Here is a 14,775-nt window from a genome sequence, read left to right on the forward strand (position 1 = left end):
TCATAGACAATTCATTTAGAGAGGTGGTCTTCAAGAATATTTGAAAATACTTTATTTTTCCCTTCTATTAGTCAGTTAGTTTGGTCAAAAATGTGATTTTATATTTAAAATTGTTTTCTATTAGTAGATTCAATATATTTCTCCTTGGTGTTTAGGCATCCAATGAGAAATTTTATTAGGATATGCATGAGCATGGGTCTTTTTTTTTTTTTTCCTGCCTCAGGTTTATTTGTACAAATAGCACAGGAGGACCCCAGCCCCATGCAGATGGCAGCCTGGGGGTCGTACCAGTCCTTCTGTCCTCAGGCTGGCAGATAGAGATATCTACTCTGAAGCCTTTGTAGGGGCCTGGGCACCTTTGGGAGCCTGAGCTGGAACTGCAGCCAGAGCTGCAGCCTGGGCCTTGGTTTGATCCTTGGCTTTGGCCTTGGCCTTTGGCTGGCAGAGACTGAGCCCCTTGGCAATGCAGGCATGAGCATGCTTCCCAAGCTTGGGGAGGGCAAGGTAGGCAAGTCAATTGAGCTTGCGGCTGACACCCTTTGGTATCTTGGGCTTAACCTCCTTGGGTTTTACAAGGGCCTTGATAGCCTCAGCACATGCACTGATGGTCTTGGCTTTGTTGGCCTGCATCTTTTCTAGGCCCTCCTTATTGTGCTTCTTAGCAAAGCGCATGTTCCTTAGGAACTTGGGGTCCACCCCCTTAAGAGATTTGTATCTTTGTGAACTGGGTTTCTTGATACCATTTCTGTGCCATTTTTGGGACTGGTTGGTTGTGGTGTGGTTCTTGGACTTGACTGTGTCTGCACCTAAGCCACGGCTCCCGAAGCACCTAGAACTGGAAGAGTGGGTCTTTTTTTAATTAATAGTCTAGGGCATTTGGAAATTCCTTTCTAGAACTTTGAGATTTTTTTCTTACATTAAAAAATTACTTCCCAGTCCCACATTAAAAAAAAAATCATAGGTGATATTAGGCCTCATAAAGTAATCCTCCATGTCTCTTACTTTTTCCTTCATTTTTAAAAAATTGTTTTGCCCTAGTTATGGATGATTTCCTTTACTTCATTCTTCAGAATGCCAACTTGGTCTCTAGTCATATTATTCTATTCTATTCTATTCTTCTCAAGGAGAGTGATTCTCAGGAGTGATATTTTGACTGCAGCTGAGAGAATGAACTGGAGGATGTACCACTGGAGAGAAGGAGACCAGGAAGGAGCTTTTGCAGTAGCATGGATGAGAGATGATGGTGACTTGTGCTACAGAAATTGAGGGAAGTAAAAGGATTAGAGGAAATTAGGAGTTGAAATTGACAGCATGTGGGGATTTGATTTAGAATCGAAGAAGAGGGAGAAGCCAGGCTGAGGCTCTGGTTTAGACTTTGGCAGCTGGATAACTATTACACCATAGAGATCTCAGGAGTAAGAGCAGCTATTGGGGTAGATAATGTGTTCAAATTTGGATATGTTGAGTTTTAGGTGTCTCTGAGTCATATGGATGGAGATATCTGTCAGACAGCTGGATTTATCAATTTGGAAGTCAGCAAAGATATGGCTAATGGATTTAGTAGCATATAGATAGAAATTGAAGCATAGAGCTGGTAATGTTACTTAGAGTGAGTAGAATGGAAAATGATGTTTAAGGGACAGATAGAGGAAGAGAGGTCTACAAAGAGGCAGAGAGGGAGAAGATAGAGAGTGTATTAGTTTTCTATAGTGGTCATAACAAATAACCACAAATCCATCATTTAAAAATAATATCCATTTATTATCTCAGTTCTGAAGGTCAGGAGTCTGGGTACAGCACAACTCAGCTGGTTTCTAGCTTGCTTTTAGCTTAGAGTTTCACCAGGCTGAAATCAAAGAGTTAGCAGAGCTGCAGTCCTTGCGGGAAGCCCTGGCAGGGAGCATCCATTTCCAGGTTCTCTCAGGTTATTGACAAAATTCCTTGCTGAATGGGAGATGTCCTCAGCTTCCAGAGGCTACTCACACTCCCTGGATCATGGCTGCCTTTAAAGCTGGCAATGGCAGTGTAAGTCCTTTTCACATTTCAAATCTCTCTTGCCATATCTCTCTGACTGACTCTTTTGCCTTCCTCTTCTGCTTTTAAGGGCAGATGTCGTTATATTGGTCCCACTTGGATAATCCAGGTCACTCTCCCCCTATTTAAAGGTCAGCTGATTAGTAAGCAGAGCTCCATCTGTAAAGTCTCCTCACAGCAGAAAGTAGATTAGTGTTTGATTGAATAGTTGGGAGATGGGAATTTTGAAAAGACATATTTAGAATTCTGCTTATCACAGAGAAACAGAAGAAAAACCAGAAGAGTGTAGTGTTGTGGAAACTAAAGGAGTAGTGTTTCAAAAAGGAGGGGGTAGTCAACAATGTCAAATCCTATACAGACATCAAGAAAGATGGGACCTGTGAGTGGAGCATATGCCAAATTATACTGGGTGTTTAGGGGACTGGAAAGCAAGAAGCAGAGGCGAGGGACATAGACAACTCTTTATAGGAGTTTGCCCTTAAATAGAAGGAATTGAGACAGCAGCTTGGGAGAGCAATTATATATTTTTTTTTAGATGGAAAAGACCTAAGATCTTTTAAGCACTAATTGTGAAAAGGCATTGGAAAGAGAAAGAAAGGGCGGCAATTCAAGACAGGAATAACTTAGAGAACAAGGAGTGGGGACGCGAGGGACCTCGGAGCATCGGCCAAGGGACTGGTTGTTGACAGGACAAACGTTATTCTCTTTGTGCAAGAAAGGCGGATAGAAGGAAGGTGCAATGATGTGAGTCTGGGGACAGGAGGGTGGAAATAATTCTCAAATAGCTTCTATGTCCCCTCTCACAGAAAGGTGATCTGCTGAGAGTATTTTCCGGTAGCTTGTTAAGTCCTGTTAGAGCAGTGGCAACCTCTGTCTTTCACTCTAATTTCCTTATGCTTAGTGCAGTGTCTGACACATGGTTGACACCCAACCAATATTTGTTGAAAGAAACAATGAATGGATAAATAAATGCACAAGGCTGAGAGGATAAAGAAGTCGTAGGGGCTTTGGTAAGAGTGGAGGAGGTTTGACACAGCCACTGTCAAGAAAACTAACTAGAAAAATGCAAAGACTGTCTTAAGGGTCCAGGTGAGGCAAGAGACCATGATTAGCTAGAGTACTGATGGATGTTTTTGATTTTCTTTACCACTGCTCAGAAGCTTAGGTAGAGACGAGGGATGCCAGAACCCCAGGTAGAGATGAGGAAGGCCAGATGTTAGCACTGATTTAGATGTGGGATTTTGCCAGGCAGGTGCAACAGGAGGACAGATGGAGTAAGGGAGTTGAAGATAATTGTCAAAGGAGCAGCTGAACTAATGAGCTGTGGGATCTGGACCATGTGGGCAAGGAAGTAAAGACAGGAGGGACTGATCAATAGAAGGAATGAATGGCTTGGGGTTCTCAGTGTGATAGGCAAAAGCCAGAGGGAGTGAGAGTAGTAAAGGCACAGGGAAAAGGTTGAGGATATAGCAAGGTGCTTTAAGTTGGGTAGCATTCCCAGGTGGCCTGGTGGAAGGTTTGGGACCAGTGGGATTTCAGGCCTAAAATCCAAGAAGGTACAGAGATGGGAATGAAGGTGAGGATAGCATCCATTAGAACTTATATTTAATAATAAAGAGAAGCCTGTGATTGTGGTGGGTTTAACTGGCTGGAAAGCCTCACAGAGTTATTTTTTGCAGGACTTTGGTGGATGATGGGGTGGTCATCTTAGAAATAATCATCTTCTATCTGAACTGATAGAATTTCCAAAGAAGCATGAGTTTTTGGTGGTGGGGGATAGCCTGGTTTCCCTGGAATGTGGCAGCCAAGATTTTGAGGGTGCTCAAGACTGGAGAGGTGCTGAGTACTGTGCCTAAGTTCTCACTTGTCATTTGTGTCATTAACTTCTATCTCCTTCCACTAAAGCTGTTACTGGGTGTATTAATTCCTAATGGCTGCTGTAAAAAATTTCCACAAATAAGAAATCTGAAATCATTATCACTGGGCTGAAACCAAGGTGTCAGCAGGGCCATACTCCCTCCAAAGGCCCTAGAGGAGCATAGGTTCCTTGCCTCTTCCACCTCCTGGTGGCTGCCAGCATTCCTTGGCTTGTGGCCACATTCCTCCAGTCTCGGCTCCTGTGGTCGCATTGCCATCTCTTCTGTGTCAAGTCTCCCCTGCCTCTCCCTTATCAGGATACATATGATGGCATTTAGGCCCTATCCAGTTAACCCAGGAGAATCTTCTCATCTCAAGATCTTTGACTTGGTCAACATCTGCAAAGAATTTACTACAATCATGTCACTTAGTTATGGGATACATTCTGAGAAGGACATTGCTGTACACTACTGTATACATTATAAACACTGTGCACTTGAGCTACACTAAGTTTATAAAAAATATTTTTCTTTCTTCAATAATAAATTAACCTTAGGTTATAACTTTTTAACTTTATGAACTTTTTAATTTTCTTAACTTTCTGACCCTTTTGTAGTAATACTTAGCTCAAAACACAAACACACTCTACAGCTATACAAAATACTTTATTTTTTATATCTTATATAATAAACTGTTTTCTATTTTTAATTTTTTTAAACATCCCCCCAAGTCCTCAGGCATGTTCCAGCATCTGGATGGCCACCTGGAACTCTGTCATCTTTCAGGAAATGTTGCCAGCACTCTGCTTATGATAGACAGTTTCCAAGGATAGCCTGCGGCTTATTAAAAATGATCTTTTAGGAGATCATTCTACCTTTTCCAGTTTCCTTTCCATATTCGTTGAATGCAGTGTTGGCAAGCCAATAGGTACAAAAGCTCTAGAGATGGAGACAGCACAGAGAATTGATATTTCTTTGCAATCGTTCTTCCTATAGGGTTGAATTTCATATTTATACACATACTTTTTATATGTAGGTACTGGCTACCAGAGAATTGAGTGAAACTTATTTTCATGTCCTCAATTATCTCACAGAGCAATGAAGGAAAGAGATATTGAAGTTGCTATTTAAGTCAAGGCAAAATGACTAAAAGCTACAGTGAGGTGAAAGTAACAAGAAATGAGAAGAATAGATCCACTTGCATGGTAAAGCAGAAAGAATATGGGATCTACGATCAGACCAATCTGGGTTGGAACCATCCCTGCTGTTTGCTAGCTAAGTGACATTAGGCAAGCCACCTCACCTTTCCAAGGTTTTGTTTTCTTAGCTCCAATCTAGAGATGATAACATGTATTTGCAGAGCTAGTTGAAGATGTCATAATAGAATATATGTCGAGTGCAGTTTCTGTCATGGGAAGCTAAGACCTAAAGGAAACCTTAGTGCACTCGGAAGAACATGGCCACTGGGATGGTATGAGTTCAAATTCTGCTCCTGTCAGTCACTAGGGGTATGGATTCATTGCACAATATCCAAGAGACTTTTCTTTTTCTTTTTTAAAAATGGGAACTACTCAAACTGCATCCTGTACCCTCTTACTCTCCCAGAGGAAGAGAAGAATGATCATTAATGGCAAACGGCAGCTGCAGAGAAGCAAAACTGAAAGCTGGCTTCATGCTCAGGAGAGAATGCAGCTCCTCCTCACATTTTCCAGAGCTCTACATTTTTGGAGAAATTTCTCTAGTAAAAAACTGTAGAAATGATTCCTGAGTGTATAGTCTTTCTAAGAGCCTTTTTTGATCTGTCAAATACTTAATAATACTTTGCAGGGATATTGGGAAGATTAGAAAAGATAATTTTGGTTAATATTATGGAAGAAAGTGATTCATTCTATTTGAGAAGTGATCTAGGTTAATTACAGGGTAGAGACGGAACTTGAACTGGGTCTTGAAAGTTGAAAATTCTGATAGCTGGAGAAAGAGGGAAAGGCATTTGGGATGAACGAACGGCATGAATAAAAAAATGCAGAGTACATTGCTGTGCAGGAAATGGTGTGTATGCTGACATGGTGGAGAGTGGAGTATGGGTGGAGAGCACCAGCAGGGACAGCTGGGGAGATGGGCTGGGGCTGGATGATGAAAAGCTTGCTGGAAGTGCCAAGAGGTGGTTCAGAGAATGCCCAGCATCTTACACTAAGATAGTATTCACCGAAGAGGGGTGTGCAAGATGATATAAAGAAGTGTGGGAAGAAATTAGTAGAACTTCCAGAGAACTTCTCTCTCTATTCATTTTATATTTCATTCCTCCCAATCTTTATTTTAATGTTTTGTATTACTTATAAAATACTGTACAGTAACTGATACTTACCATTTACTATACATGTATATGTATATATGTTTATACATATAAATGTATATGTTTATACATATATATGTATATATGTTTATACATATATATATGTATATGTATATGTATATGTATAAAATAGTTACTGATGGAGTGCAGGATCAAAACTTCATAGAACAGACAGTCCTTTAAAGCACAGCAGTGAAGCCTGCCCCACACTCCCACTAAAAGTGTAGTCACCTGGTTCATGTGTCCCCACCCAAATCTCATCTTGAATTGTAATCCTCATTATCCCCATATGTTGAGGGAGGTACTTGATGGGAGGTAACTGAATCATGGAGGTCATTTCCCCCATGCTGTTCTCATGATAGTGAGGGAGTTCTCATAAGATCTGATGGTTTTATAAGTGTTTGACAGTTCCTCCTTCACATGTGCTCTCTCCTGCTGCCATGTAAGACATTCCTGCTTCCCCTTCTGCCATGACTGTAAGTTTCCTGAGGCCTCCCAGACATGCCAAACTATGAGTCAATTAAATCTCTTTCCTTTGTTTACAAATTACCCAGTCTCGGGTAGTAAGTATTTTTATAGCAAGGTGAAAATGGACTACTACATGTAGGAAGACTCCTGGTTGGACCCAGGGATGATTGTGTACTGTTTAGGTGGACAGATTGGTTCTATGGCTCTAGGATACCACGTCTGGACTCTGGCAGTTGTCTTTAAAGCAGGTGTGAAGAAAAAATTGTTTAAGATGCTGAAGTGGAGTCCCATTCGCCATATCTACAACATCTTCCAACATGTAACTTATCCTAACAACCCTCTACAAGTCCATGTATGTTGTTACTGGTTTACCTTGGAGGCCCCTTCAGGATGTGACACTACTTAGTGTTATATATTTGAAATATACTTTAATCCAGGTATTGATTGATGGATTGATTTTTACATGACTCTGCCTAGAGTTTAGTAACAGCTGACTAAATATTTTTCCAGGTTGAAACAGTTGTAGCCATGCTCTATGGAGTAACGTTTTGGGAGTGCATCACCCACATGACCCTGATGCCACCAGAATCGTCTTGTGAGGGGATCTGAGCCCTGCCAGTGTCTGGCTCTATGTAAATGTGGGAATGGGGCACAAACATCAGATGCTCAGCCTCTAAGCATTTCTTGCTCTTCACAGGAAGGTGTCAACACCTGTACACTTTATGGAAGGACTTAGGCCTGCCTCTGACTGGTGCTGTGGAATCCCTGCACCCCAGATTGGTGTCAGGGAGTAAATCTCCAGGCTTGGTGTTAGAAAATGTGTTTTTGGAGCTCTGTTTCCTGGGATTCAGCCAAGCCATTGGAGAGCTGTAAAATCTGGGGTTTGCCCTTTGAACCCAGGCTTTGATGTTTCACTACACTGAGATGTGTTATAAATGGATCTGTGAAACGGCCTCACAGAATTGTTGCTGACTTTGCTGTAGGGATGCTGTTAAGTTCAACAGTATATTATTATGTTACACAGTAATGTTTTAAGAGGCTCAAGTGAGAAGTTTTCTGTAAGTCTCAATATCAAGATAGAGAGTTTTTTCCCCTGAGCACCCAGTTCGTTTCTGATTTTATGAATATGGTAAAACATGTAAATGAATACATTTCTCTCGTTGAGAAATATAGAATCAAATTTGCTGCTTTCTTCTACAAAGTGCACAGGACTCTGGATATAGATGTAGTATATTAAGTCTAACTTCATCTTATTTGTTTCTACCTTAATTTTCCTGTTTATCTGTTGACTTCATTGATTTGTCTTCTTGTGTACTGAGCGTGTTTTCGTAAGCAACCTCAAATATTTCTAGAATTAAGGGAATTGAGAAGGGTAAGATGGTTAAAAATGTGGATTCCCATGTTAGGCTGGCCTGAGGTCAAATTCCTGTCCTACTACTTAATACTTGTGGAACCCTGGGTGACTTATCTGACCTTGTCAAATCTCAGCATCCTCATCGTTATCTATAAAATGGGGATAACAAGAGTACTGACTTCTTTTTAAGGCTGTTGTGGGTAATAAATGGAAACCATTTAATATGGTGGCTAGCATACAGTGAGTACTGAGTCAATGCTACATGATTATGACTACTATAAATATTAGAACTAATGAGGGAGTAAATAAATACATGAATCAATGTACTTATTTATTTATAGTTACATTTAATAATATAAATATTTATATTGGAGGAGAAAAAACTCGGGTCCATCCTGCTGGAGCATTTTTCTCCTCATAGACTGAAGCAGTATGGAATATTAACTTCAAACCCTAATGATGATGGCTTCAAATTCTATAGAAGCTTACAAGCCCCTAAGCCTCTAAGAAGGATTTAAAAAAATTTTTTTTAACTAGAAGGGAGCGAAGAAAGGGTCATAAAATGTTAAAGTATATTACTGACTATATTGCTAACCTATATCACTTTTCACCAGTAACTCCTAAAATTATTACTATCTCAAAAACAATTCCAAACAATAAAGCTACAGCTGGTGTGTGTGCTGTCACCAGTGCAGAGGAGGTATTGCTAGCCACTGGCCACATACCCACAAAACTTAAAAAGTGAAACAAAAATAAAAAAGTAAACAGAACAGGCTGAACATGAGCAGAATAGGCTGATGATGCTACAGTGAGTAAAAATCAGATGAATTTGAGAAAGGATAGTAATACCAAGGTATTGTCTTTATTAGTTACTTTACAAAGAAGAGCGTATTATTTCCCTGAGGAACTCTGAAATTGCATATGCTTCAGGCACCAGACTGAGAACTCATTTTGGACTGGATTCTTACGTTCTTTACTCATCTTCAACTCTATTCCAGGACCCAACATGGGCCTAGCACAAATGTTTGCTGAGAAAATAAATGTATGAATAGGTTGCTTCAAGCTGTAGGGGGCCCCCATCAATGACTGGACAACCCCCCTGGAGTCATCAGGACTAAAGGAACCTCAGTGACCCTTGGGTTGGTGAGTAAGTAAATGGAAGCCTTTAATCCCTGGATCATGGGAATGGAGATTGCTTTCATTCACTCATTCATTCAATAAATTTTTGCCAAGTCACTCCCATGGTCCTGATGTTATGCTGGCCACAGTGGATATTATTGACAAGGCAAACTCAGGCTTGCTTCTTCTGGCGCTGATTATACAATAACAACACAGTGTGACAGGCACAACAAGGCATTCTATGGGATGACAAAGGAAGTATATTAAATCTAGATGAGGAATAAGTTGGAGGTCTTGATCAGTTTAAGAATAAAAGGGGTTGAGAGACAGCAGGGACAGCCAGAAAATTACAAAGAGGAGGGTGCATGAGAGACACTGGCCATGACAGGCCAGTGTGTCTGGAGCAGAAGTGATGATGGGAGAATGATGAGAGCTAAGGCTGGCAGAGAAAGGAGGAGGCCAGCTGGGCAGGGCCTTCACACTATGATAAGGAATATCAGCCTTATGCTGGGAGCAATGAAGAACCATGGAAGGTTTTAAGTAGGAGTTCCAAGATCAGATCAAAGTTTGGAAAATTCACTCTGGGTGCCGTGGAGAATGGATTTCAGAGTGGAGATTAGAGACAGAAAAATGACTCGGTAAGGAGGCTGCTGCATGAGCAGGCAGCAGAGGGTGAGTGTGAAAGGGATTTGGGAATTCTCAGTGATTGGTTGTGACTGGCGAGAGAAGAAGAGTTGCCAGAGCTACCTGCAAAAGAATGAAAGTAAGATTGATGCTCTTTGAGTACTGGGTGAGACATTTTTCTACTTCTAACTCTGTAAGTCACCTTGTGATCCATAGGCAGGGAAGTGAGATCTGTATTCAACCACAAGGGATGATCCCAAAGTTCTCAGATCCCCTCTTCTTACCTCATTCCCAATCTTCTTGTCATGGTGGCTTTGGAGCTGCAGTCACACTGGAAAATCATGGGAGCCTGAGGTTCCCTCTGATGGGCTTTAGGACCTGACACTTCTGCCTACAGACAGATGGGGGTTAGGAGCTGCATGGGAGAGCTTTGTGGAAAATAGGTGGAAATCAATGGAAGATACAGTTGCAGCATTGAACTTCTTGGAATTCGGAGGCAGAAAACCTGCATCCAGGCTCCGTCTGGTGTGAACTTAGGCATATCATTTAGGTTCCAACACTAAAAAGTCATTTAACTTCAACATTAAATATTATCATCACCTACAGAAGTCCATGGGTCATTTACACTCCATGAGTTTCAATTTTTTCCTTTATAAAATGAGAATTAAGATATTGAGGTGGCTCACGCCTGTAATCCCAGCACTGTGGGAGGCTGAGGCGGGTGGATCACGAGGTCAAGAGATCGAGACCATCCTGGTCAACATGGTGAAACCCCGTCTCTACTAAAACTACAAAAAATTAGCTGGGCATGGTGGCGCGTGCCTGTAATCCCAGCTACTCAGGAGGCTGGGGCAGGAGAATTGCCTGAACCTGGGAGGTGGAGGTTGCGGTGAGCCGAGATCGCGCCATTGCACTCCAGCCTGGGTAACAAGAGCGAAACTCCGTCTAAAAAAAAAAAAAAAAAAAAAAAGATATCCACCCATGTATATCTTGAGTGAAACAAATCACACATGTAATAGTGCCTCGAAATGTAATATAATTAACTCTGCACATATTGGAAACCTGTGAGACTGTCATTTTGTGGACATGGCATGGCCACTGTAAGTCAGACAGACATGGATTTGGGTTTTGAATATACTACAAATTAGCTGTTGGCAAGAGTGGCAGGATGGCTTCCAGCGACCCCCACTTCCTGCTGTTTGCTCCCTGTATGACCCTCTCCTTCTGTGTGTATGTGGACTGGGCCTAGTGATTCTAATTAATAGACTATGGCAGAAGTGATGGTCTGTCATTTTGGAGATCTGGTTGTAAAAGACTACACCTTGCTTGCATTCTCTCTCTGTGACTCTGATGTGATGAGCTGCCATAAGGAGGGGGCCCATGTGACAAGGGACAAGAAGGCCTCCAGCTAAGTGGTATAGAACTGAGCCCCCAGTCCAACAGCCCATGAGGAAATGAATCCTGCTAATTCCCATGTGAGTGAGCTTGAAAGTGGATCCTTCTGAGGCTGAGCCTTGACATGATTACGGTTTCAGCTGACATACCCTGATTGCAGCCTTTCAAGAGACCCTACCTATGCAGAGTACCCTGCTGGGCCATGGAGATTCCTGACTCACAGAAATCATGAGAAAATACATTTTTTTTTTTTTTTTTGAGAGGGAGTCTCTCTCTGTCACCCAGGCTGGAGTGCAGTGGTGTGATCTTGGCTCACTGCAGCCTCCGCCTTCCAGGTTCAAGGAATTCTTCTACCTCAGCCTTCCAAGTAGCTGGGACTACAGGTACACACCACCATGCCCAGCTAATTTTTTGTATTTTAAGTAGAGACAGGGGTTTCACTGTGTTACCCAGGATAGTCTCAATCTCCTGACCTCGTGATCCACCTGCCTCGGCCTCCCAAATGCTGGGATTACAGGTGTGAGCCACCGTGCCTGGCTACATATTGTTGTTTTAAGCCACTAAGTTTTGGGGGAATTTTATTATGTAGCAATATATAATATAACTAGCATCTCAATCTACTCAATTTCTCTGAGTTCCAGTGTCTTCTTCTATACAATGGAATCCTAATACTTACGTTGTAGGTGTTGTAGTGAGAACTCAATGAAAAAATGTATTTAAGCCAGATGTAGTGCTTGGTAGGCACTTAGCAAATGATTGTTATTACTATTATATAAAAGGCAGCAAAGCCCAGGGACAGTCAAAAGCTGTAGACATTGGGTACATTGAGTTTAGGCCAGTGACTTCTGTGGCTGCTCCGTCATAGTATAACCACACTCGATTATTAATGCTTGTTTCATTGTGCCTTCTCCAGGTAACTCTGAACTGGAGGAGGATGGGGGTGCCTACATTCTGCCACCATGATATCTCCTGTGCCTGGTAACACTCAGTGGGAGCTTGTTAAATGAATGAATACATATTTGAATTAATAAGAGGGTGAGGAAACTCCTTGTCCCTTTGGGATGTCTGGTACTTAAAGCAGCTGGCACATGTCCCAGGTGAGAGCACAGGGGAGTGGAAGGACCACTTTGGGCGAGAGTGTCAGGGTCAAGTCTGATGCTCATTACACTCTCTTGGGCAGATATTGTCTCAGTTTTCTCATGTGTGAAATGGGTGAAAGAGTTGTCCTAATTTCCTAACAGGATTGCTGTGAGCATTAAGTGAGATCACAGACACAAAAGTACTTTGTAAATTGCAAACACAAAAGAAATATTAGCCATTAAGAATGTTGGTGGAAACTGGTCCTAAGATGGTCATTCTTCTCAAGTGGCCTGTTAATCAGGCAGGTTTTGAATTTTATAAATTCTGATTTACAAAATGTGTCAAGATTATACGCAAAATTCATGAACTAATTTCATAGAAAAAAATATTCTGACAAACTTTACTTATTATCTGAAACATATTCTCTTTTCAATGGGTACAATGCTTTGTGTTTCTTTTTATTCACCTTTGCAATTAGCATGTTTTGGATTTGCAAATGATGAACATCATTTTACAGATGAGCAAATAGGGGCTCTCCGGTTTTGCCTTTACAATGTGTTGTTGGTTCATTTAATTTTAGCTCTGAACATTTGTTTTGTGCCCATTGGCCAGTGGGTAAACATGCTGAGTGGCTAGAGGAAGCAAAAGCTCTGGAGAGGGGCCCTCACTATGTCTTCAGGCTAGATTTATCCCAAGGAACAAGCTCCACCTCGGGTGAAGCACACCAGCAGGTGAAACTGCCTGGACAACCATTGTGGCCTCAGAGAAACACAAATGCAGCAAAGAAGGCTGAGCCAGTTTTCTCTGAGCAGGAAATTTTGAGGCCTCTTTCCATCACACCCCAACCTCCCTTTCCAAACACATCTTTCTCTGCACAATAGATGCCTTTCTCTAGCATTTTCCAAATTGGGTTCAGTGAGAGGGTCACCAGTTTGCGATAAATGAAGGCACCCTGTGCCATGAACATAGTTTGGGAAACAAGGCATCCTTTATCTTCTTCTTGGAAAATCATAATGCCCCATTAGACAATGAACTTTAACATGACTGAAGTCAAAATAAACATCATCTACTTAGAGCAAATTGCTTCCTTTGTTATTTCTTATATCTCTTTCATAACAATGATAACCTTCTTTTCTGACTTTTAATCTTTTATTACTTTTATACTTCCCTGGTTACTCTAATGTCATGGAGAGTACAGAATAACTTTTTCATCTTTGTATTTCTCCTGGGCCCAGTACAGTGCTATGAATGGAATAGGTACTCAATAAATGTTTTTGGGATAAACTGGTTGAACAATGAGTGTTGAACCATCAGAGTATGCCACAAAAGCAGAACTTAGAAGATGAGGGAACAAGGAGGCAAAACAAGTCAGCTTTTTTTTTTTTTTTGGACACAGTATTGCTTTGTCACCCAGGGTGGAGTGCAGTGGTGCGATCTTGGCTCACTGCAACCTCCGCCTCCCAGGTTCAAGTGATTCTCCTGCTTCAGCCTCCCGAGTAGCTGGGATTACAGGTGCACATCCCGCGCCCAGCTAATTTTTCTGTTTTTAGAGACAGGGTTTCACCATGTCGGCCAGGCTGGTCTCGAACTGACCTCAGGTGATCCACCCGCCTCAGCCTCCCAAAGTGCTGGGATTACAGACGTGAGCCACTGTGCCCGGCCCCAAGTCAGCTTTTTTAATGGGTTGTAATCAAACAGTTACTGGTGAAAACCCTACTTTGCTCAGCTGCTTCAGGCAGATCTGACTCTCTTTCGTCATTGCTTTGAACCATTTATTCTAACTATTATTCAGTGTCATATAAACACGGTCTGTTTGTACTTCTCTGCTCAGGGACATTTCTTCATCCACAAACATCCTCTTCCATTTTTTTTTTTTTTCCTGGAGACAGAGCTTGTTTACTAAGGAAAGCAATTTTGAAACTGCCCATCTTGATTTGGAGTTAATGGAACCAAATACACTGCCAATTTAAAATTACCAGTAAGATGGTCATCTCAAGATAACATTGATAGCCTCTGGACAGATACCAACTTAGGCCATGCTTTAAACATCTGTGTCACCAGTCACCTCTCATGTGATGGATAGAAAGTAATTATTGGAAGCTTTGAATATACTCTCAGATTCTTCATGACTCATCAGGCCTTCCTTTGCTTTAAGGACAAATTTCAGTGGAAGAAAGAACTTAGACTGGTTAGAGTCAGAAGAATGCATATTGCTATCACTTGCTAATTCTCCTGTATACATTTTATCAATAAAGATTTTCTGTCTTCTAGTTAGCCCAGCTACATGTTTCTGGGGGTCTGAGTGTGAGGAAAACAAGATAACTTTTCAGACAATAATTCTGATGCCCACACGACAATTGCTGAAGGAAAGGGAGGCAGGACTATGTGGACTTTTTTCATAGTTAGCAAGATGAAATGCCAGAGTGAGCTCAGGCTAAAGGTCTGCATTCTGTAGTTCGAGCCCCAGTGAAAGTGGAAATAGTGGGGGAATT

The 14,775-nt window shown here is 41.6% G+C and overlaps 1 non-coding gene and 1 pseudogene across 1 annotated transcript; both read right to left on the reverse strand.

Moving 5' to 3' along the window:
• Positions 1 to 318: 318 nt before the first annotated feature.
• On the reverse strand, positions 319 to 14,042 carry LOC108288597 (annotated as a pseudogene).
• LOC119468114 lies at positions 5,457 to 5,670 on the reverse strand. The gene has a single exon (XR_005196730.1). It is a non-coding gene; the product is annotated as a small nucleolar RNA U3 (small nucleolar RNA).
• Positions 14,043 to 14,775: the final 733 nt, after the last annotated feature.

This window comes from Cebus imitator, unplaced genomic scaffold, assembly GCF_001604975.1.
Source record: "Cebus imitator isolate Cc_AM_T3 unplaced genomic scaffold, Cebus_imitator-1.0 Scaffold379, whole genome shotgun sequence".
Classification (NCBI taxonomy): Eukaryota; Metazoa; Chordata; class Mammalia; order Primates; family Cebidae; genus Cebus; species Cebus imitator.